Here is a 24,193-nt window from a genome sequence, read left to right as displayed (position 1 = left end):
AGATGATGTACTTCTGATATTAACAAATCCTTCCTTCTCCCTGTAAAAACTTTATATATATGGGGAGCTATCCAATTTCAAAATAATTCTTAAAACATTAGCAAGATTTGTCTGGTAAGGTAGGAAACTCAGTATGTGCTCGTACCCTATGCAGACATTTATTAGAGGGAGAACTGGGCCTTCCTAACATACAAAAAGTATTATTACAGATTTATTCCATTCTAACAGTTATACTAGGGTTTACCAGTGTTTGGGTAGATATTGAAGCAGACTTGCTTTACATGCTCTCACCCTATACTCTTCATTGATTCAGTCAAAGAGAGACTACCACTCTCTCAACATCCCACCACCATCCGCTTCTCATTCAGCATAAGGGATGATAGTAAGAGATCATATCTAATATATAAAAGCCTAGCGGCGTGTGTTAGTGTGTGTGTGTGGAAAAAACTACCGGGTGACAGAGTGCTCAAGCTGCAGCGCCACCTGCTGGGCGGAGTTATATACTACACTGACCTACTAAATTCTTAGCATTATCTAATATATAAAAGCCTAGCGGCGTGTGTTAGTGTGTGTGTGTGTGTGTGTGTGTGTGTGTGTGGAAAAAACTATTTTCTCAGAAAGGGCTCATCCAATTGACCTGAAATTTGGTATACTGACATTATTTGACAAAAAAATTATAATAGTGAAGTCAGTAAACTTCCATCTCCCCCCTTCCCCCCATGGGAGGGATGGGAGGGGTAGTAAAGGCTAAATTTACCAGTTGAGGGCTCAAACTCTTGACCGTGTGGGTATTTATTTACCAGAGCCTGTGTTTGGTGATGGACAATTGTATGTCGCATTTTCACGATTACGGAGAAGCAGTGGTGTGAAAGTGCAGGTTATGAATACTTCCCTTCAGGGAAGACTGATTGAGCACAGTGATAAGGTGTTTAGCAGAAACATTGTGTATTGAGAGGTTTTAGAACAGTAAGACGATGGAGATTAAGGATGTGGCGATGAAGATGAAGGATGAGGGGATGGAGAAGAATGATGAGGTGGTGACATGTGGACAAAACCACGTTAAAAAAGGGCGCTTACGTGGGGAAGTAACGCTCTTCCCCTGAGGAGGCCTGGCCTAGCCCCAAATGCATGACAAGAACCTTTTTAACACCTTAAGTAGCTTGATTTGACTAGAATGCATGAGTATCATGCACGGGTTAACTTGTTAACTAATAAACTTCTACCTTATAATGACAACACTTTGGACAACTCAGCCTTCCCTCTTTCATGGGCCCATACATCTTATCAGCTATGAACTAATCATAACATAAAATTCTTAACTGACATTGCCCCCTTACAAATCTTCCCAGAGTTTGCAGAGATTCCATCACGATTCCATCTCACTCACGTTTTTCTTTTCATTTTATGCAGATAAGACATAACTCAGTCACAGCACTTACAGAATGACCACAACTGACACCCTTGGAAATGTTTTGTAAATGCAAATCAAAGAGAGCTAATATCAACATTTGACAGCATATTAATAGATTGTGGTCAACCTGAAAAACCTGAAACAGATACCTATGAAAGATGATGGGAGAAGGACATGAGGGAGATCTTAGAGACAGAGGTCTGGGATAAAATCAAGAAAAGAATTTCCAAAAGATCAATCTGTGATGAAGTCCAGTCAATTGTTCACAGCATTTCTTCATTGTTCATGGCTCATTTCTCTCTTTTAAAGGCACCTTAATTGTTTTGTTTCAATTACAGTTGTATGTAATACACTGTTCATCACAGAACACTACTGAATAGAATTGTGATATCGCCATACAATTATATAAATTATATATATAGGTACCATCTTTATGGCATAATGGTGAAAGGGGTTCCTCATATTGCGATCACTTTCAGGGAGTTGCAAAAACTTAGTTGGTGGACAAGAGCAATATCTTAGATGTGTCTTGTTGGGTGATAGGAAAGATGTATGTTAGATAATCGACATGAGGGCCTTGATTTGTCTTAGAATGTTCTACCAGACATAGACCCTGTAATGTCAACAATTACCATCAAAATTAACTTATTGACTAATTCAATTACATCTCTCCTCTTTAAAAAGAGAAATATCACAATTAATATATTGGATTTCTAATTATACAATATTATTATTATTATCATTTATTTGTTAGGCGCCACAAGGTATCCGCAGCGCCGTACATAGTACAAACAGTAAACTATACAGGGTTAAACAGTACAGAACAGTAAACACAAAGTACCAGTGCTTCAGAAGCTCCGGGACAGACAAATGGAGTAAGGACGGAGCAGAAGAACAGGTGTGGAGACACGAGGGACGAAGTGCCCTGCTCAAACGAGCTTACATCCTAAGGAAGGGTGGACGAAACAGACACGAGAGGGAGCGGTGATACCAGGGGAGAGAGGGAAGAGCGAACAGAGTAGATGAGGGGTACAATAGGTACACACATGTATAAAACTGCTAATCTGACGCTGCTTCTGTATTAGTAAAAGGGACTGCAGATGTGATACAAATTATGGACATCTTTCCTAAATCTGTAAGCTACAGAGTGTGGCTGGATCTATTTTCACCAACACAAAAATTGGAAGAAATAATTTATTTTATGAATTGATTGAGAGTTAGATTACTGGGGCCACATCTGTTGTGTATTATTGTAAATGTAGTTAGTGTATTTGATTATTAAATTGTCTGAAAAACCAAGCATGTTTGTATAACATTTTGAGAGAGGAAGTCACATGTCAACTAGCATCTGATCTCTGGTGGAGAAGGCATCACCTAGACAACTGCAGTCCATTGCTTGAAGGAGATCATGAGGTCATCCTCTGTGTCTGTGCGTGGCCTATGATATCTGTCCCACATCAGATTGCTGTTCCCTTTAGCTGGGGCTACCCCACAAGGCTAAGCATTATAATAAATAATAATAATAATAATAATAATAATAATAATAATAGTAATAATAATAATAATAATAATAATATTTAATCCTGTTTGCACAAGAAGTCTGTATTAATGGCTATCCAAAGGACTAATCAAGTACACATGGGCAGAAAGATCCTGTCCATTGACCCAGTCAAATCTAGTTCTGATTGGTTGGCTCAGTGCTGTCTATCCCATTTTGGTCATTCCCCTGCTGTCCTGTGTTGAACCCTGTAGTAAGTGTCTGGTGGCCAAGTAGCACCAGTAGAAGTGGTCAGTAATGGTAACGGTAAAAGGGAACCCCAAGACAAATTAGTTAAACCACTGATAAAGAAAGCATAGCCTGTCACAGAGAGAGTGGTGATAACTGATATGGTATAAACTTTGTGGAAATTTCTGACTGCTATCACAATAGCTACAATAGACTGCTACAAATTTTGCCTCTGAAGAAGTTGCCTGAGTGCAAGGAAACGCGTCAGGAAGCAGTAAGAATAAACATTGGAAAGACCACTTACTATTTACTTGGTGTCAGTGTGTCCCAGCACCAAGTGGAGTGGAACAGTGTGATTTGGAGTCACAGAAAATTACCTTGATTCTGTCCGGATGTATGTGGTCAGCTTGTGGATCCTATTAACAACGGTCTGTTTTTCATTCTTCTCACCGTCAGCCCGATGCTCACTATGCTGAGCAGAAGTAATCATACTTTATGGGCATTATTGAACGGAGTGTAAATTAACAGCCACGGATTTCTGGACTGCCGTAAAATCTACATATAATATGACTGCATCTAATACAGTTTTCTTAAAGCTCCCTCTTGTGGACACAATGTAGAACGCAAGTGATCTTTTCTGGGTGTTGCAAAAAGACACAGATTAACAGCCCATGTCTCAATTGTGAGTAACCTAATTTATTGGATTTAGTACAAGACTGTAATCTGGATTCTGTGCAACAAAACCCTAATGGGATATTAAACATTTGGGCTATATTTATTGACTATACAGATATCTATTATTATATATTATTACAGGCATTGGATTCAAAAAGAAAGTGTTTTTATTGCATTATTATATGGATGTAATTTTTTGATCACTATTGATGTGACATCAAAGTCATATTATTAATTATTAATAAAATGTTTACTTTTTAGCATCGTGTTGATCTGACTAGTCTCTGTGCTGTCTATTGCTATTTATTTTCGGTCACTTTTTAAGGCTACACAGCCTTGACAGCAGCGTTACTAGCCAGAATTTGATAAGTGCATTTACACATTTGTTCATATTGTTGTTTGCCATTGGGTATCTTTTTAAGCTATTCTAACAATTAACCCTGTATGGTGCGCCAGTGATTTGGTTTAGATTATAGAGCATCTTTTGGACATAACTCCTATTGAACTGTCTCAACAATGAATCATTGCTTTTTCTTGAACTTACAATAATTTGTTATCATCAGCTCTTTCCAACATATGACTTAACCCTACGGTAATTATAGAACTTGCCTATTGTGTTTTCTTTTAACTGTTTTGAGCCCAGATAGCTACTCTACATTCAAGCAGCTCTCAGCATTGGCCCAATACCAGCTGAACCAGTTTTAGCACATATACCTGTTTTCCTGTTAACCAGCATTTTTGTGACAGAATTTTGTATCTAAAAGGTAAAAGAACACAGGTGGCGCTAAGGAATATCCTGAACACAATACCTCTGCATTAGACAGGAGAGAACTGGACATTAAGCATGAAAAAGCGGTGGGTGCTGCTAATCTTTATGGGGTGCACTGGAATGGTAAGTACTGGGGATACTGTGGATACTGAATTTGGGCAGTGATATGAAAAGATATATAGTAGTAATGTGATATACATTCATGAGATGAAGGGGCGAGGGCATCATTTATTTATGTACAGTGATTTCATGCATGCTCATTAGTGGCCAGTAAAACACTAACTCTGCATGTATTAAGGTGAGATAACAGAATATTTAAGCTGTGCTCAAAAGCAGGTTGCCCCCCAGCCGAAAAAAAACACTAGTTAGTGATATGACGAGGAAAATGACCATGCAGCTCATTGTCATGGGGCCGATTCAGATAAAATTTTATGCTGAGGTGATTTTTGAATGTGGTTGTATATTGTTATAGTTATGGAGAATGGTGAGCTGTGTTGTGATTAATTGAACATAAACTAATATGTTCTGTGTTTTCCTTTATTGGTAAATGGAAGACATACACTTTGCTGAGTTGTTTAGGACCCAATTTGATTCCATTTTTCTTATTATAGATCAGATTTTTTTCCCTTGTCATATTAGACTATAAGGGGCATATTCAATTGTTGGCGGTTTCCACCGTGGAAAAACTATTGCCGTTATTACGGTAATATTATCCGGATTTCAGCTCGCAGCTCCCCGAGCCGCGAGCTGAAATCCACAGTGAAAAGTACCATAATAACGGTAATATTGCGCAGGGCGTGTAACTTTTGGCTGTAACGCCAACAATTGAATATGCCCCAAAATGTTTACCATGTAGATATCATAGTTCCAGTTTTGCTTAGTGCCCAGCACCTAAACATTTTATTTAAATGCATCATTACAACAGGTCTCAGCGATTACTTCTAGTAGATTGTTTAAGTAACAAATAGTGGACAGGGGCGCTCTCCTAGAAATATTATATGATACAGGGACATCTTGGAATGGAATTTATCCAAATTAATATAGATGTTTTTCTACTAAGTAGTAGTTGTCCAGGATATCTGCTGAACTGTATGAATATGAATCATAAGATACATTACAGCATCACAATATATGGTTGTATAAATATTTTTCTTCATTAATTATATCGACAATTAAAGGTTAAAGTTTATGTGCTGTAAATGTTTAATTTATGGTGTGACTCATAAACTGCATACTGTCGATGCCTCTTTTTCATTGCACTAAAACCACTTTCACGTGCTAAGACTTATCACTGTAAGTAAATAAATAAAAACATGGACACCAGTAATGTTTTTGGCAATAAAGGTCACAGTTTGTTTAAACAAGACATGGGGATAAATGTATCATACTCCGGTTTCTTCAACTCGCGGGAGTTCGGCGAGATGACAGCTAAAATTTAAAGTGGTGCTGCCTTGTAAAGGGGAACTTGCCTTTACAAAGCAGCGCCGCTTTAAATTTTAGCTGTCATCTCGCCGAACTCCCGCGAGTTGAAGAAACCGGAGTATGATACATTTACCCCATGGTGGTGGAGAAGGCAAATTGCGAGTCAGTGACAACTAATAGCAGTGACCAAACAGTGCATGGCCAACAGTCACTAACCACTGGTCCCAGGATATGGGGGCAAATTTATCAACCACCTCAAAAAATGAAAAATAGTTTTCAATCCTTATCGCATTGATAAGAATTGAACTATTTCTCATATTTATGAAAAAAGCAACACAGGAACAGTAGTTCTGAAAAACTGCTGTTCCTGTGAAGTGGAAAACATACTTACTTCTGCCTCTTTACTTCCGAAGAAGTATGCGATCCCCGGGGGTCCTCTTCTCACTCCAGTGCGCATGTACCGACTGGAAGACCTCGGGCATGTGTACAAACATCTCTGCTCTCTCTGCAACAATATTTGCAGAGAGAGAGTTGTGAGTGACAGGGAGGGATCATGTGATCCCTCCACACATGCGCTGTCCAGCTCTGCTCTTCGGAGCAAAGCTGACAGCACTGAATCTTTAAAATTATGTTAATTGTACACCAGCTTGAGCTGGCCCACATTAACATACTAAAAAAATTATATATTTTTTTTTATCAAACTTTAGTAAATAGCGATACTGCCCAGTGCCCATACACTGTTATGGGGACTGCTCAGTAAAACAAAGAGATATGCAAAGCAGCAGATATCTATGATTCTTTATGATTGGCCGGTGCTAAATCTGGTGTCAGCCTTTCTGGACTCACAATGACGTGCCCACACAATGCAGGTCAAGGGACCCCCCGCACAAAAGGAGAAAGAGCCACGTTACTTTGAAGAGGGCAGTGACCTGCGGCCAATTGGTGGAAGCTTCGTATGAATTAGTTGCTGACTGCTAATGACTTCCAAACTGTGCCTGCTCTGTATGGGTGGGTGGTGGGGATATTGTTAAATACACACATACAAATATAAATGCCACAGAGACATATGAAGGGATGGAGGGAGAGATTTTGTGCAGCAAATAAAGAGGCCCAGCTACCACTGGGAGGAGAATTTATAAATGATAGAGGACCCTCCTATTGGATGCTGTTGGCTGGAAGCTGCAGTGGAACTTAACCCCTAATGGCCATGTACATGACACTCGACACAACACATGCGTTTAAGTGTGTTTGGCTTATGGCCTCTCTTGTCATTATGCTGGCAATAGAGATGTATCTCTGATGCTTGTTCTCATTTTCAAAGACAATCAATATTGATATTTTCACTTAAATATCTTTAAAAATGAAATTCATATATTATATCCAAAAATATCATAAACTAGTGATTAAAATATTCTGTTCTTAGTGATCAATCATATAAGGTAAAAAAATAAAATAAAACATTTGGTGTATCAATTGGAAGAATAATTGTTGTGAGGATACTGGACTTATTTGTAGCCCTCTTGCCCTCTCGGGGTATCTTAACCACCGGAGGCCGCCTTAAGCTCTAGCTGATGGTACCTCCGTGGGTTCAGAATCACTTAAGCAAAACAGCTGGAAATATACAAATGTGCTTTTATTTTATACCAAAAATAGATGTCTCTATTTACAAATTACACAGGAAAAGGGTACAGTTAATAGCAGGCAGGGGATTCACAGCACAGAGAGCCTACTAAGCTACCCTATTCTAAAGAGGAAATAGTCACTATCCCTCTGGAACGCAGTCCCACCCACTGAGCCATGCCATTCACCGCTCTGTCAACAAGGCAGGTACTAAGCCCAATGTCCTCCTGCTGATATGAAGTTCCACAAATTAGCAAAGTCCACGAAACCTTAACAGTTCCTGAATATACCTGGGTAGCATGGTGGCTTAGTGGTTAGCACTTCTGCCTCACAGCACTGGGATCATGACTTTGAGTCCCAACCATTGCCTTATCTGTGTGAATTGTGTATGTTCTCCTCGTGTTTGCATGGGATTCCACCGGGTGCTCTAGTTTCTTCCCACACTTCCAAAAAAATTTTAAGAGTGCATCCAGGTGTCTCTGCGCCCTAACCAGACTAGGTGAAAATATGTCTTCTAGCAGACATACGAAAGAATCTAGCAGTACCTACAGAACCCACCTGGTGACATTTAAGAATGTGCAAACACCACAATGTAAGAATGCATACATTCAGGGCCTGACTGATGTTCAAACATTTGTCCCTTTTCGTGCCCTATCCTGCGTGAAATAGCTCTGTGCATACTCAGAAACGGAAATTGCGCCAATTAATACATTTGCATAAAATACATGTCTGCAAATTACACTTACAACTGCCTACGACTTGTAGGGTGGAACAAGGGAAGGAATGGGTGGATGAAGATAGGCAATGGAAAGTAAGGGCGTGCTGAGGGCGTGCTGAGGGCATGCTGAGGGTGTGCTCAGGGCGTGCCAACGCAGATGATGCCGATTCAAGTGCTGGGTTACTCTTAAGTACTTTTTTTTGTTTTTAGCCATATCATTTGCACCAGCTACAGGGCAGGAAGACAGAATAGAAAAATGCATTGCACACATTAAGAGCATCCTGATTTATGTATTTACAATATTCCAGTTATATTCATGGATTCCAGTGATGGAGCCCGTGTTATGCCATGATGACGGAATGTTCTCTATCTGTAGAAATAATATTTTACATTTAGTATAATATTTTTATTCACTAGTGATTGAAAAGCATATCTAAACTATGGAGTCACAACAATACTACATGTAATATTCTAGAATTGAAAGAAACAATATTGAAAATATTGTTTTTTTTCCAAACAAAACCACGACCAACTTGTTAACAAAACCTTACATATATATACTTACCATAGCTTTTTTAAGGTTAAATGATATGTATATTTTTAGTCAACCAACAGTTCCTTACATCTGGCAATCACTGGTTATTAATATTAGTCTTTATATGGCGCAGTGATTTTCTGATTGACTCCTCGGGGTAAATGTATGAACATGCGGGTTCTTCAACACCCGCGTGTTCAGCGTGTTCGGCGATTAAATTTCAAGCGGCGCTGCATTGTAAAGAAAATTTCCCTTTACAATGCAGCGCTGCTTGAAATTTAATCGCAGAACACGCTGAACACGCGGGTGTTGAAGAACCCGCATGTTCATACATTTACCCCCTCGTGTATGACTTTGGCTTTCCTGCTGGACCTTGTTGTTTTGCCTGTGACCCTGACCTCAGCCTGTTCTCCAGATATCTTGCCAGCTGCCGGCCCTGACCCTTACCTGGACCTTACTCTGTTGCCCGCTGTTGCCCCTCTGACCTCAGCCTGTTTTCTGGACTCCGCTACCACCTACTACCTACTCTCTGGCCCTCGCCTGCGCTGCATCGATTACATAAACTTGTACTACTTTGAGTTTAAGACCTGGGGGCATCTGAGTACCTGTGAGCACATCCAACTCTACGGGAAAGGCGGCTGCTAGAGGCGAAGACCTCACCTGTCTGTTCTACAAGTTTAAGGTATTTGCTGTCAGCCTTAACAGAATCCTGTCATATTGTAAAGCAGTTTTGTAGAAAATAGTGAGCTACAATAGTTTGCTGATCAATTTCTTTTAATTTCCATATTAAATACACTTTACATACACTAGTGGCTACTGGTTGTTGTCAATACATTGCATTGCATATATAATAGTACTAGACAGTAAACAGACTGAGGGCTAGATTTACTAAGCTGCGGGTTTGAAAAAGTGGAGATGTTGCCTATAGCAACCAATCAGATTCTATCTTTTATTTATTTAGTACCTTCTACAAAATGACAGCTAGAATCTGATTGGTTGCTATAGGCAACATCCCCACTTTTTCAAACCCGCAGTTAGTAAATCTAGCCCTGAGTCAGATAGATATTCTGAACTAACTAGCATATATATATTACTTTGAGAAAACAGTGTGCTTTTGCTGTCAGCGTTATGCCAAAAAAAAAGATTTCTTTCTTATAAACTTGAACGTTTTTCTAGTGAAAGTAATCTTGTGTGGGACAGTGACAACTGAAATAATTTAGAAAAAAATTGGGTGTTTGCATGTGAGATTCAGCAGCAGTTCCATACCACAAAAATCTCTCTATATATTTATCTTTTCTATTTTTCATTACTTTGATATTTTGTAAGGATCAGTCAATGAAATCTAAATTTAAAGAAGACTGTTAGTGAAGGTCAGCACACAGCTAGCCCACCCCCCCTCCCCAAAAAGGCTATATATTCAACTTTTTCTATTTTTAATACTACTGAGCTCCTCGATGAGTGTCCTGCGTCTGTCTCCAACAGGTCTTCTCTATTTTCCTGTCTGTTGCAGGGTATGCAGCTCCTCTCTGAGGTCATTCATATGAATTACTTGGTAAAGAGATTAAACTTTTCCTATGTTCCTTGCTATAGCATCAATACATCATCTATGTATGGCATTGAAAGAACAATTTTTGCCCAAAATGGGCTGTTTTTGTATATAATTATGTTCCAGGAACCCATATGCAATCAGCATAACTTGTCATAAAGATAGTTCCCATAGCGGTCCCATGCTGCAAATTGAAGGTATCAAAGAATTCAAAATAATTAAGACTAAAAATGAAGTGAATAAAAGGTTTATGTTTAAAAGTTTATTTACTAATTGATATTTTTGCAGCTGGAGTTTGTCTGCCATTTATTTTAGGTTCATGATGATAGGCATTGTTTTAATGAAGATGTCATTCTATAATTTTGGTTATATATCTCTTTAAGTTTTTTTGGTATATGTCACTTATCATGGATATGTTTTCATTTTATATGGATAATGATTTTAGGAGTTTTATCTGTGCACCTATAAATCTATTAATTAAACTATGCTAGCAGTGTTCAGACTATTTCAGTTACAACTTAGTCTGACTCATTTGCACAATAAGGAGAGAAGGATCGTGGTATTCTGTCAGAATTAAGCCGACACTAATAGTGATTTCAGTCCTCAGTACCACTGACTCTATTTCATATGTACATAATGATAAGTGTTACATAATAAGAGCAAACTAAATTGAATGTTTAGATAAAATGTCCTATAATAGTACTAAATTTATATTAGTGCAAATATATGTATAACACTAGTAATAACCACAAAAGAGTATATACACCATACAAATGATTGGTGCAAAAGCTTATGAATGACATCCTGTGGGATGCGCCACAATATATATGCATCAAATAAAAATTATATTCTTAGATGGCGGACTGTGTATAATACCGATTTATTATAAATCTCCAAGAGTATACATATAAATAAAAATACATAAATAAACAATAAAATATAATGGGATAAAATGAGTAAACCTGAATATAGGTATTTAGTGACTGGCCAGTACACTTAGAGATATAATAATCTCGTTAAATGAGTATAGCAATGTGACGTCAAAAATCTGCAACAAAATAAAATCTGGCCTTCCCAGTCGAAACTCTGCTGGCGGCAATGCAATATTCCGGGGGATTTGATACATATATTCTGGAACTGTCCCCATATACAGTCGTTCTGGGTACAAATCTTCCAGTTAGCCAATAAGGTTACTAGACAAAATCTCTCTCCTACCCCGGAGGTTGCGTTACTGCAACATTACCCCCCCCAGTTTTCATCACATGCTAAATATGTCTTTAGTCATATTCTGATTTCCGCAAGAGCCTCCTTAGCTCAAGGTTGGAAGTCACCACAGATACCCTCGATATCTAAAGTAGTGGCCAAGGTGCAATTCAGCTTTGAAATGGAGACAGAGGGGATGCCCTACTCCACTGCCACCTCGTCCCCGATAATGAAGTGGTTCAGCTGGCATGTGTATGTTACGGACGGAGAGGGAGCGCGTCCAGACCGAATAGACTCTGATTTACTACCTGCATCTCCTACACTTAGCGAAGTTCCCCAATGTTCCTATTAGTAGTCCCCTGGTGACCATTCGACTAGCGTAACTTTCACGAATTGGAAGGGAACCTATTGGGTTCCCCCCCCCCTCATGTGTTCAATGTGGTTTAACAGCAGAATTGTTTAAGGTGTTCCTCCCCACTATGTACCCCTTCAATCCTTCCCCTTTTTATTTTTGTGTCCTTTCCTTACCCCCCCATCCCTTTCTACTTTCTGTACCCCATAATTTCTGAAAAATTAATAAAAATACTATTGAAGTAAAAAAAAAAAAAATCTGCAACAAAGGAACAAATCTATTGTTATTGATCACAAATGTGAAACATGTGTATATCTATATAGATATCTATAATATGAGCTCAAAATATGAGATATACAACTTGAATAAAAAAGGGAGAAGACAAACTTGAATAAAAAAGGGAGAAGACACGTGTACCTCTTATTGTGGTGATCATTTGTATCCTTCTTTCTTTTGTTGATGTTCAGAATATGATGTCTCCATATAGTTGTAAATAGTATATATGTCAACTATCTCATACTCTATGCTGTAATCCGTAATTAAGCAGTGTCCTCTGCACGGAGTAGGTGGAATACAGGAGGTGGAGTTACTGAAAACTCTTATTTCAACAGCTGAGTGTTGCTTCTCCAAATGAGGACTCTGCATGTATCTGATATTGAAATGCTAGTAACGTATCCTTTATGCAGATCTTCGTAGTGACACCGTGTCATGAGGAATTAGAATATGTGAGAAAATATAATCAATATTTGTGCATGTATGGGCTGAGATCCTGAATGTTGTACTTAAGAAATAAATATCCCTTTATTTGGTATAAAACTTCATACTAGAGATGATTTTGCCCTTGTATATCAGTGGTGACACATATGAACACAATTAATTCACATGAAATTACCCTCCAAAATGTTTAAATATTTTAGACACATGTATGAAGAAGCGTTATAACGCTTCATAATATAAACCCCAGATTGGCCTCATTGAGGTGTGGAAATAACTTAACAACTATATGAATATGAGATAGAATTTATACTACAACATATTCTTACCTCATGAAGTAGTCTAAATAGAGTATAACTATGTGACAATAAGTTAGAATTTATACTACAAACATTTGAGTAATACAGAGAACAAGGAGGACCTAATATGGAATATTGGTTCTTTTCCTTCTATTTTAATCTTATTTACACTGACTTTCAATCTTTTATCACATTGTAAATTTTTGCTATATTATATGTCGCGGAGGAGAGCTCATTATCATATTATCGGACACATATATACAATTATAATTTAAAGTATTATTAATAAAGTTTTGGTTTTATGATACAATAACTGATTAAACAATTGTCTCAGTGCTGGTTCCAAATTGTTAGTGCCTCCAATATCAGAACTTTTTTTCCTTTCCTTTTGTATAATTTACTATATATTGCTCTGAGAGAGCACCCCCAAAATGGAATCTGTGGGAGGGGCATTATAGAAGTAATTTAAAATCATTAAAAGACGTATCTCGTGTGGATATTTTCATATCACAATTTATAGAAGTATGAGAATATTGTTTTTTAAAAGTCTGTAATGGTTGCCATAGTATCAGATATGGATTTAACTGGACTAAATATGTTTTTTTGCTAATGAAAAATGCAACATATTTAAAGTGAAAATACCTGCTTGTTATTTTATCACTATCATCGGCTTCTCTTAGGCTATTAGACTAAATAGTCTATTAGATCATATAAGAGCTGTAAGATTTTATTGTCATGATACCACTGGAAAAGTGGATGTACTCCTGCTAGCAGCTGACGCTACTGGGCAAAGAGGCGTGGAGTCTAGCGCATCTCCAGTGTTCACCAGGAAACTCCGCAAGGAGGTTTGGTCTTAGCTGCGTGGAATTTGCAGCCCTCAAAGCTATTCACTAGTGAAGTAACTAGAGTCATGAAAAGAGCATAGCGAACAATCTGGGTCAGTACCTGGAGATCCAACGAAGGCAAAAATGTGAAGCAGAAGAATGATCTAGGTGGTCAATGCCAGGAATCCAAATGGGACAAGAATCGATGAGTAGAAGAATAGCCAGGGTAGCCGATATCGAATAAAGAATCAAACAGAACCAGAATTGCTAAACAGAAGAATGGTCAGGAGCAAGCTAGTCAGCAATCAGGAATCATAAGAGAGTACAATGGACCAGGAAATAATCCATTACTCTGGCACTCGATCAGTGCCAGAGTCAGCCTTCAATAGGCTATTGAATCAGTTCATTTCTGGTGGACAGTGATATCTCACTGACTGCCGATAAGCTTTTGAAGGTTGCGTCCCTCTCACGGGCAACTAGGATTCATGGACCCTGAACCTGCCAACTAGCAGTTACTCACCAGAGGCGCGAAGTCTAACGCATCGGCTGGTCTTCTCAGGGGTCCCTTGCAAGAGGGTATGGGTTTGTCGGCTTCCGCTACGCAGGTCGTCGCCCTCCGGAGAGTGTGTCAGGTTCAGCAGAATTCAGCAACACAGATGTGGTGGAGTGATGCCCTGCGGGTAATGGAGGAAACAAAAGGTAGGAGGTACAATGGTCTGAGAACTGTAGAGTATTACCACTGGAATGGTGGAAGATGAGCAGCAGACAGCAGGACAGGACTGCCAGGAAACCGTAGCAATGATCTGCGAACTGCAGAATATTACCACTGCAATGGTGGAGGATGAGCAGCAGACAGCAGGACAGTGTTACGGCTCACGCCCCAGGTATCAACTCCAGAGGTCTTCGCCTATTGGAACTGCTTTTCCCGTAGAGCTAGATGCGCTCACAGGTACACTGATGCCCCCAGGTCTTGTACTCTAGTAGTAGGAGCTGATAACTTGAGAACGTAGCGTAGGTGTTCGCACAGAGGTTGAGTGAAGATCCTGGCAAAGGTTTTGAGGGTCGCTGGCAATAGAATAGCATCTAAGTCCAGGCCAGGGGTCAAACAGGTCACAGGCAAGGCGGCAGCGTCAATATCAGAGCAATGGTTCAGGGTCACAGGCAAATAAGAGGTGTCAGTATCCAGGCAAGAGGTCAAGGGTCACAGGCAAAACAATGGTGTCAGTATCTAGGCAAAGGGTCAGCAACGATAATATAATAACTTGAGCAACAGCAGAGCAGGAGAAGTATGCAGGGTAGCAGCAACTATAACTGGCAGGGAGGCTTTGCCCCTTCCTGCCTTAAATACCAGCATGGCTTAATGAGAATGTTTTGGCCACAGGAGGGATAATCAAGCAGCTGGCTGCTTCTTAATTTGCGCACGCGCCCTGCAGTGTTCCCTCTAAGCTGAGCAATTTGGAAAGGAAAGAGTTAAAAGGTCACTCTAATGAGGGCTCCACCCAAAAGGCATGCATTCACAATCTGTAGGATGTTTCCTAGTAAGATACAGGTTTAACTCTATCATTTCCAGATTGTTCAGCTTAGAGGGAACACTGGCGCCCGGGTGTCCTGGATGCCGGGGTGCGGCGCTATACACTAAGAGCGTCCCAACTGGAACCAGCAGTGGGCTGGCAGCACTAGGGTTAATAGTGCATAGAGGGGGGACCTCACGCTTTTTTTTTTTTAAAAAAAAATCTCTGTAGAAAAAAATATATATATGCGGGGAAAGTATAAAATGAGAACCCTATGGGGATCAAAATAATGAAATAAGCATATCAAGTATAGGGTATTTATTATTTTTAATAAAAATATATGGTATCAATGAGGATGTTTACTGTCTCTTATTGTGGGTTTATTATTTTTATTAAATGGATGTGGTTTTAATGAGGGTGTTGTGGATTTGTAAACATTTTATTTTGTGGAACCAGCCAGCCCTGGGTGTCAGGGCATGTTGGCACTTGTGGTTCTCCAAGTGCCAACATGCCCTGACTGCCGTGGGTATGTTGGTGCTTGTAGTTATACAAGCAGCAGCATGCCCACACTATTTAGGGCAACCTGGCTGGCTGGGACTTGTAGTTCCACAAAACAAAATGGAGTCTGTTTGTTTTTTTATCAATTACATTGCCGTTATTACCCTACACCCACCGCCCAGGGGTGTAAGAAGAGCCCTAGTGCTATCAGCACTGGGCTGGGTGTCTCTAAGGGGGGGCCCGCTATTTTTATTCGGCGGACCCCACTCCCTAGGGAATCCAGCCCAGCGCTGAACAGCCTGGGGTTGGTTAGTCATTATGACAGGGGGACCCCTGCCGCGTGTCCCTCTGCTATAGTGCCTCCAACCCCGGCTGCTGTGCCTAGTGCTGGTTCCATGAAAATCGGTGGAACCCCACACCAATTTTTTTCCCGATATTCACGGAACCAGCAATGGGCTGGCAGCGCTAGGGTTAACAGTGAATAGAGGGGGGACCTCACGCTTTTTTTTTTTTTTTTTTTAAATCTCCGTATATAAAAAAATATATATATGGGGAATGAATAAAATGAGAACCCTATGGGGATCAAAATAATGAAATAAGCATATCAAAACTTTTAGTTATACTTTGGTGCTTGTAGTTATACAAGTAGCAGCATGCCCACACTATTAAGGGCAACCTGGCTGGCTGGTACATGTAGTTCCACAAAACAAAATGGCGTCTGTTTGTTTTTTTTATCAATTACATTGCCGTTATTACCCTACACCCACTGCCCAGGGGTGTAGGAAGAGCCCTAGTGCTATCAGCACTGGGCTGGGTGTCCCTAGAGGTTTTTTTTCGGCGGACTCCACTCCCTATGGAATCCAGCCCAGCGCTGAACAGCCTGGGGTTGGTTAGTCATTATGGCAGGGGGACCCCTGCCGCATGTCTCCCTGCTATAGTGCCTCCAATCCCGGCTGGTTTGCCTAGTGCTGGTTCCATAAAAATCGGGGGAACCCCACGCAAATTTTTTCCCAGGTTTCACGGAACGAGCAGTGGGCTGTCAGCACTAGGGTTATAAGTGAATAGAGGGGGGATCTCATGTTTTTTTATTTTTTTTTATTTCAATTCACGGCAGGAACCTGAGCACTTAAATCTCCTGCCCCCAGGCTCAGTTTAGTCAAATAATTCACTGAGGGGGCGGGAAGTTTAAACGGGCTCTTTTACACAACTCTGGCACTGCTCGGAAAGATTATCAAACTGTGAAATGAGAGCGGTGTCAGGGCTAATACTAGTGTAGTGTGCCCCCCCTCAGTCCCAAAACACCATCCAGCCCCCCTGTACCCAATAAATATGGATAAATTCTCCTGCTCACAGAAGAAAATTTCTAAGCAATAGGGTCAGTCAGCCATGTTTGTGCTCTCAAGTGAAGTCATTTTCAGTACACCCAGCACATGTCTATCTGACATGCGCAACATTATGAAGTTTTCTGAAATTTCCTATCTTTAAAATGGGGCATGTTTTACAAAATTGTAAAAAAACTGTAACTTTCTCAAACTTGTGAACCCTCAAAGGCACTCCTCAGCCCTAATAGCTTTCTAACAAAACTTACCACGTGTCTTTAAATGCCCTGTACACCGAGTTAAGCTCCCCCAAAAAACCTGCGACTTTTGCGAAACAGCAAGTAGAAAACAAATGGCGACATTTTGAACTTTAAATTGTCATTCTTTATTCGTTTTTTCTGACATTTCACATGTGGCACCTGTGGACCGTTCTCCATTCGCATGCCAATTTTCAGTTTAATAGCTTTAATACGTTTTAAGATGTAGACCCTCAAACACCGTGCCCCCCCCCCTCTCACAGATTCTCTATGGCAAAATGACGTTTTTAAGATGTAATCTTGCCCTTATAATATATATATATATATATATATATATATATATATATAAAACTAAGATACATAGCACATGATAATATGTTACAAATACAAGCTTAAAAGTAAGAGTTGCAATTTGATTTCATTGTTGAAAATTGGCTGTGAAATATAATGACCGTGTATCAAGCACTGCAAATATAAATTGTTGAATCTTTTATGAAGAGTGATAAAGTCCAAACACAATCAAAGAGATGTCCTGAGTTATTAAAGTAGTGGTTAGAAAATATGCACAATGATCAATGGAACAATTATCTCTCTTAGCAACACAAATGTTCCATACAACCTGGAGAGTGCAATATTCAAACCAGAATTCTTGTTACAATTCAGGTCTTACCGGTGCATTAAAAGTTTGTTTATGGTGGATCAATCCTTATTGTATAAAATAATCCCATTCCACTCAGCCATATTGGTATTTAATGCACTACATCAGATAGGTAGAATTCACTTAATCCAGTTTAATTCTTGACTCAAACGTGTTTCACCGCTCACAATAATTTCATCAATAGCATCAGAAATGAATAAGTCAGCAGCTGATCTTACAGCTAAAGTCCACTTGTTTCATAATCGCAGAACTCAAATTGTGATAACAATTACAATAAAATATTCAATAACATATATCAATATTATTCTAGAAACATGGTTAGCATATTTGAAATACATTTTGTCTCATCTTAGCCATTCATCATCATCTATTTATTTATATAGCGCCACTAAATCCACAGAGAACTCACTCACATCAGTCCCTGTCCCATTGGAGTTTACAATCTAAATCCCTTACCACATATACACACAGACCGAGAGAGAATAAGGGCAATTTAATAGCAGCCAATTAAATTACCAGTATGTTTTTGGAGTGTGGGAGGAAACTCTACACAGATAAGGCCATGGACGGGAATCAAACTCGCGACCCCAGTGCTATAAGGCAGAAGTGCTAACCACTATGCCACCGTGCTGCCCTATTCATTTATATATAGCTAGCTGCTGCAGCTATGACAGACGGCGTGTTAATAACAATTACATAAAATCATCAAAATATAAATGGGCCCTAAAAACTCACCTTTTTCTTAAGGCCTTATTGTCGCCCACTTAACTTCCTACCTTATCTTCTGCCTCCATCCCCCTACTCTCCCTCTCACCCCTGCATCTCTCTGTCTGTCCACCCCTCCCCTTAGATTGTACGCTCCTCTGAGCAGGGCCATCTCTCCTCCTGTTTCCACCACTTCTAACTCTGCTCTCCAGCTACTTAGCCCTCCTCCTCGAGGGTCCTACACCCCACGTCCACTCTCGCTCCCTACTCCCCCCTGGGGTTCTCCCTGTCTTCCGCGCCCTCCTTCTTGGGCCCCGTCGTTTGCGGATCCTCCCTCCCCCTTCCCCGCCCTCTCTAGCTGTGCATTGAGCTTATTGAGTTACTGTGCTTACTGTTTACTGTACTGTGCGGTCTCCCATTGTATTGTAATTTGTTTGTCCCTGTACGGCGCTACGGACACCTTGTGGTGCCTTATAAATAAAAATTTATAATAATAATATACATAAAAAGCATTTAAAAACATTAAATTTGATTATATTAGATAGATAAACCCTACCTCATACTTTATAGGTATCAATGGAATTAATTAACTCAATCTAGTTTAATCAATTGAATCTGAGCCACATGATAATTTTACACATTTAAAATCAATGTATCAATCAATTATAGCTGAACGATTATATCGTTTTGACAGACGCTTTCTTTTCATGATTTAATCTAGGAAACCTTGGTGTAATAAGTCAGTAGACTATTTACTAATAAGTAGGCCACAATCATTGGTGGTCACAGCTCATTCACGACCTTTATCAGAACCTAATCTCATGTCCATCATCATCATCATCATCATCATTTATTTATATAGCGCCAACATATTCCGTAGCGCTTTACAATTGGGGACAAACGTAATAAACTAATAAACAAACTGGGTAAAACAGACAAAGAGATGAGAAGGCCCTGCTCGCAAGCTTACAATCTATGGGACAATGGGAGATTGACACATGAGGTTAAGTATACATTTTGCATCTTGGCCCAGCCAGACTGCAAAGGTAGGGTGACTCATAAGCTAAATGATCCTGTCACACAACAATGTTATTCCGGGGGTAGTTGTCTTGTGTGAAATTGTGTAACAGGCTAAAGGTAGTGAGGTTAAGATGGTGGTTGAGGAATATTATAAGCTTGTCTGAATAGGTAGGTTTTCAGAGAACGCTTGAAAGTTTGTAGAACAGAGGAGAGTCTTATTGTGCGAGGGAGAGAGTTCCATAGAGTGGGTGCAGCCCGAAAAAAGTCCTGTAACCGGGAATGGGAGGATGTAATGAGGGTGGATGAGAGACGCAGATCTTTTGCAGAACGGAGTTGCCGAGTTGGGAGATATTTTGAGACAAGAGAGGAGATGTATGTTGGTGCAGCTTTGTTGATGGCCTTGTAGGTTAGTAAAAGTATTTTATATTGGATTCGGTAGAAGACAGGCAGCCAGTGTAGAGACATACAGAGTGATTCAACAGAGGAATAGCTATTTGCAAGGAAAATCAGTCTTGCCGAAGCATGTAAAATAGATTTTAGGGGTTTGAGTCTGTTCTTGGGAAGACCAGTAAGGAGGGAATTGCAATAGTCAATGCGGGAGATGATTAGTGCATGAATTAAGGTTTTAGCAGTGTCTTGTGTGAGATATGTGCGGATTCTGGAAATGTTCTTTAGATGTATGTAACATGATTTAGATATAGAGTCAATGTGGGGAACAAAGGATAGGCGTGAATCAAGGATTACACCTAGGCAGCGAGCTTGTGGGGTGGGATTTATGGTCATGTTATCAACAGAGATAGAAATGTCAGGTATGCTCTTGTTGGCGGGTGGGAATATTATTAACTCTGTTTTAGAAAGATTAAGTTTGAGTTGACGAGAGGCCATCCAAGATGAAATGGCAGAAAGACAGTCAGTTACACGGGACAACACAGATGTCGAGATATCAGGAGAGGATAGATAGATTTGGGTATCATCCGCATAGAGATGATACTGAAAGCCAAAGGAACTTATTAGATTTCCAAGAGAAGCGGTATAGATAGAGAACAGCAGAGGACCTAGCACCGAGCCTTGTGGTACTCCAACTGATAGGGGAAGCGGAGCAGAGGTGGCTCCAGAGAAATTAACAGTGAAAGAGCGATTAGAGAGGTAAGATGAGAACCAGGATAGAACTGTGTCTTGAAGACCTAGGGATTGCAGTGTTTGTATGAGAAGAGAGTGGTCAACGGTGTCAAATGCAGCCGAGAGATCAAGGAGAATTAGGAGAGAGTAATGGCGTTCAGTCTTAGCAGTGATCAGATCATTAACAACCTTGGTCAGCGCAGTCTCTGTGGAGTGTTGAGAACGAAAGCCAGACTGAAGAGGATCCAACAGGTTGTTTGCGGAAAGAAAGCGTGTGAGGCGAGTGTAGGCAATTCTCTCTAGAAGCTTGGAGGGGCAAGGGAGCTGAGAGATGGGACGGTAATTTGAGAGAGAGTTTGGGTCGGAGTTTTGTTTTTTTAGAATAGGAGTAATCACTGCATGCTTGTATAGTGATGGAAAGATGCCAGTAGAGAGTGAGAGATTACAGATTTGAGTTAGAGGTGAAATGAGCACAGAAGACAGGGATCTACCAATTTGCGAGGGAATAGGATCAAGAGGACAGGAGGTAGAGTAGGAAGATAAGAAGAGCGTAGAAATTTCCTCTTCATTTGTGGGGTCAAATGAAGAAAGGGTGTCAGAGGGTAGTGGGAAGGAAATGAGCTGATGGCTTGTTGAGGAAGAGGATACCATTTCTAGTCTGATCTTGTCAATCTTGTCCTTGAAGTAGGAAGCAAGATCCTGAGCACTGATAGTAGATGGAGGGTTCGGGGTGGGAGGATTGAGAAGATGATTAAATGTATTGAAAAGGCGTTTGGGGTTAGAAGCCTGAGCATAGATAAGAGATTGAAAGTATGTTTGTTTTGCAGTGTCCAGAGCATTTCGATAGGAGTGGTAGACAGAAGTATATGTGAAGAAGTCATTAGAGCTTCGAGATTTACGCCAGTGACGTTCTGCTTTACGGGACAGTTTTTGAAGATTTCGTGTTGCTTTGGTGTGCCACGGTTGACATCGAAGTCGACGTGTAGTATGAAGTGTCGCTGGAGCCACTTGATCAAGGGCCGTTGCTAAGGTTAGGTGAAAATGAGGTACTGCCATCTCAGGGGATGAGAATGTAGAGATAGGGGAGAGAAGGTGTTGGAGAGAGGTGGAAAATTGTTGAAGATTAATAGAATTAAGATTTCTACGAGTATGAGGAGGCTTGGTTGAGTCAGACAGTAGAGAGGTTAGAGCAGTGGGGGTGAGAGTGTAGCTGATAAGGTGATGATCCGAGAGGGGGAAGGGTGTATTAATAAAATTAGAAACTGAGCATAGTCTAGAGAAAACAAGATCAAGGCAGTGGCCATCCTTATGAGTAGATGATTCAATCCACTGGGAGAGGTCAAGTGAGGATGTTAGAGAGAGTAGTTTGGAAGCAGCTTTGGAAGGTGGGTTATCAATGGGGATGTTGAAGTCACCCATGATGATGGTGGGGATGTCTGAAGATAAGAAGTGAGGGAGCCATGCAGAGAAATCCTCAATAAATTGTTGGTGTGCTCCAGGGGGACGATAGATCACCGCAACACGTAGGGAGAATGGATTAAAAATGCGAATAGCATGTACTTCAAAAGATGTGAACGTGAGTGATGGGACATTTGGTAGAACTGTGTATGTGCACTGTGGGGAGAGAAGTAGTCCAACCCCACCTCCTTGTCTGCCTTCAGGTCTGGAGGTGTGGGTGAGATGGAGGCCACCATGTGAAAGTGCTGCAGGTGAGGCAGTGTCTGATTGCATGAGCCATGTTTCTGTTATTGCCAGAAGGTTGAGGTTTTTTGAGAGGAAGAGATCATGAACGGAGGTAAGTTTGTTACAAACAGAGCGTGCATTCCAAAGGGCACATTTAAAGGACTTGGGAAGAGAGGGTAGACAGGTGATGTGTTTGAGGTTTGCTATAGAACGGTAGTGTTCTGATGTATGTGTGTGTGAGGAGTGTGGGGGACCTGGATTAGGTGATATATCACCAGCTAATAGAAGCAGAGTGAGCGAAAGATAGGCAAGGGGATTGTAAGATGTGTGGCCTTTTATTTTCTGGCGACAGGTGGAGGCTGTACTTGTTAGAGATAATAAATAGGACAACAGTTCATGGGTGTTAAATAGAGGTGAGTGGAGTAATGCAGGTGCAATATGAACAAGTTTGTGTGTTGGTGGAGGGGTGAAAGATGACACAGTCCTAAAGATCATGCCATGAAATGAGACTAAGAAAAGCAATTTGTGAATCATTGTGATAAAAGGGGTAAAAGCAAAAAGCAAGGGTATTTTAAGAATTACCTCTTAGCAGTAGTCCATATAAATAGACAAGTAGTGCAGAAATAGGCTGTGGCAGATGTTGCTTATTGGCTGGGAGTTAAATCAAGTCAAATGTAGTCCAATGTTTGTCTAACTGTGCATTTTCGTCCACTTTGTGAGAAAATCCCACTTAGTGTAGAAATCACACACGTCTAACCCCACATACGTCTCCCCATAGAATGAAACTAAGATGTAGTCAGTCTAATTTAGGAATACACTACAGATGTGCTAATTGGTCAGCTAATCAAAGGAAAAGAAAACATTTGTGGGAAAGGATAGAGGCCAGATACCTATCATAAATTAGGCAGCAATAAAAGACTGTGCCAACCTAAGTTTAAACAGATAACAGTTTCCTATAACATACTTAAACACAGATTGCAGGGATGAAATTCACAGAATAATGATCAGAGCAGTAGTAGCAGCATGGATGAACATACTTAAACACAGATTGCAGGGATGAAATTCACAGAATAATGATCAGAGCAGTAGTAGCAGCATGGATGAACATACTTAAACACAGATTGCAGGGATGAAATTCACAGAATAATGATCAGAGCAGTAGTAGCAGCATGGATGAACATACTTAAACACAGATTGCAGGGATGAAATTCACAGAATAATGATCAGAGCAGTAGTAGCAGCATGGATGAACATACTTAAACACAGATTGCAGGGATGAAATTCACAGAATAATGATCAGAGCAGTAGTAGCAGCATGGATGAACATACTTAAACACAGATTGCAGGGATGAAATTCACAGAATAATGATCAGAGCAGTAGTAGCAGCATGGATGAACATACTTAAACACAGATTGCAGGGATGAAATTCACAGAATAATGATCAGAGCAGTAGTAGCAGCATGGATGAACATACTTAAACACAGATTGCAGGGATGAAATTCACAGAATAATGATCAGAGCAGTAGTAGCAGCATGGATGAACATACTTAAACACAGATTGCAGGGATGAAATTCACAGAATAATGATCAGAGCAGTAGTAGCAGCAT

Source organism: Mixophyes fleayi, chromosome 4 (genome assembly GCF_038048845.1).
Source record: "Mixophyes fleayi isolate aMixFle1 chromosome 4, aMixFle1.hap1, whole genome shotgun sequence".
In the NCBI taxonomy this organism is placed as follows: Eukaryota; Metazoa; Chordata; class Amphibia; order Anura; family Limnodynastidae; genus Mixophyes; species Mixophyes fleayi.
This window is presented reverse-complemented; position numbering follows the sequence as displayed.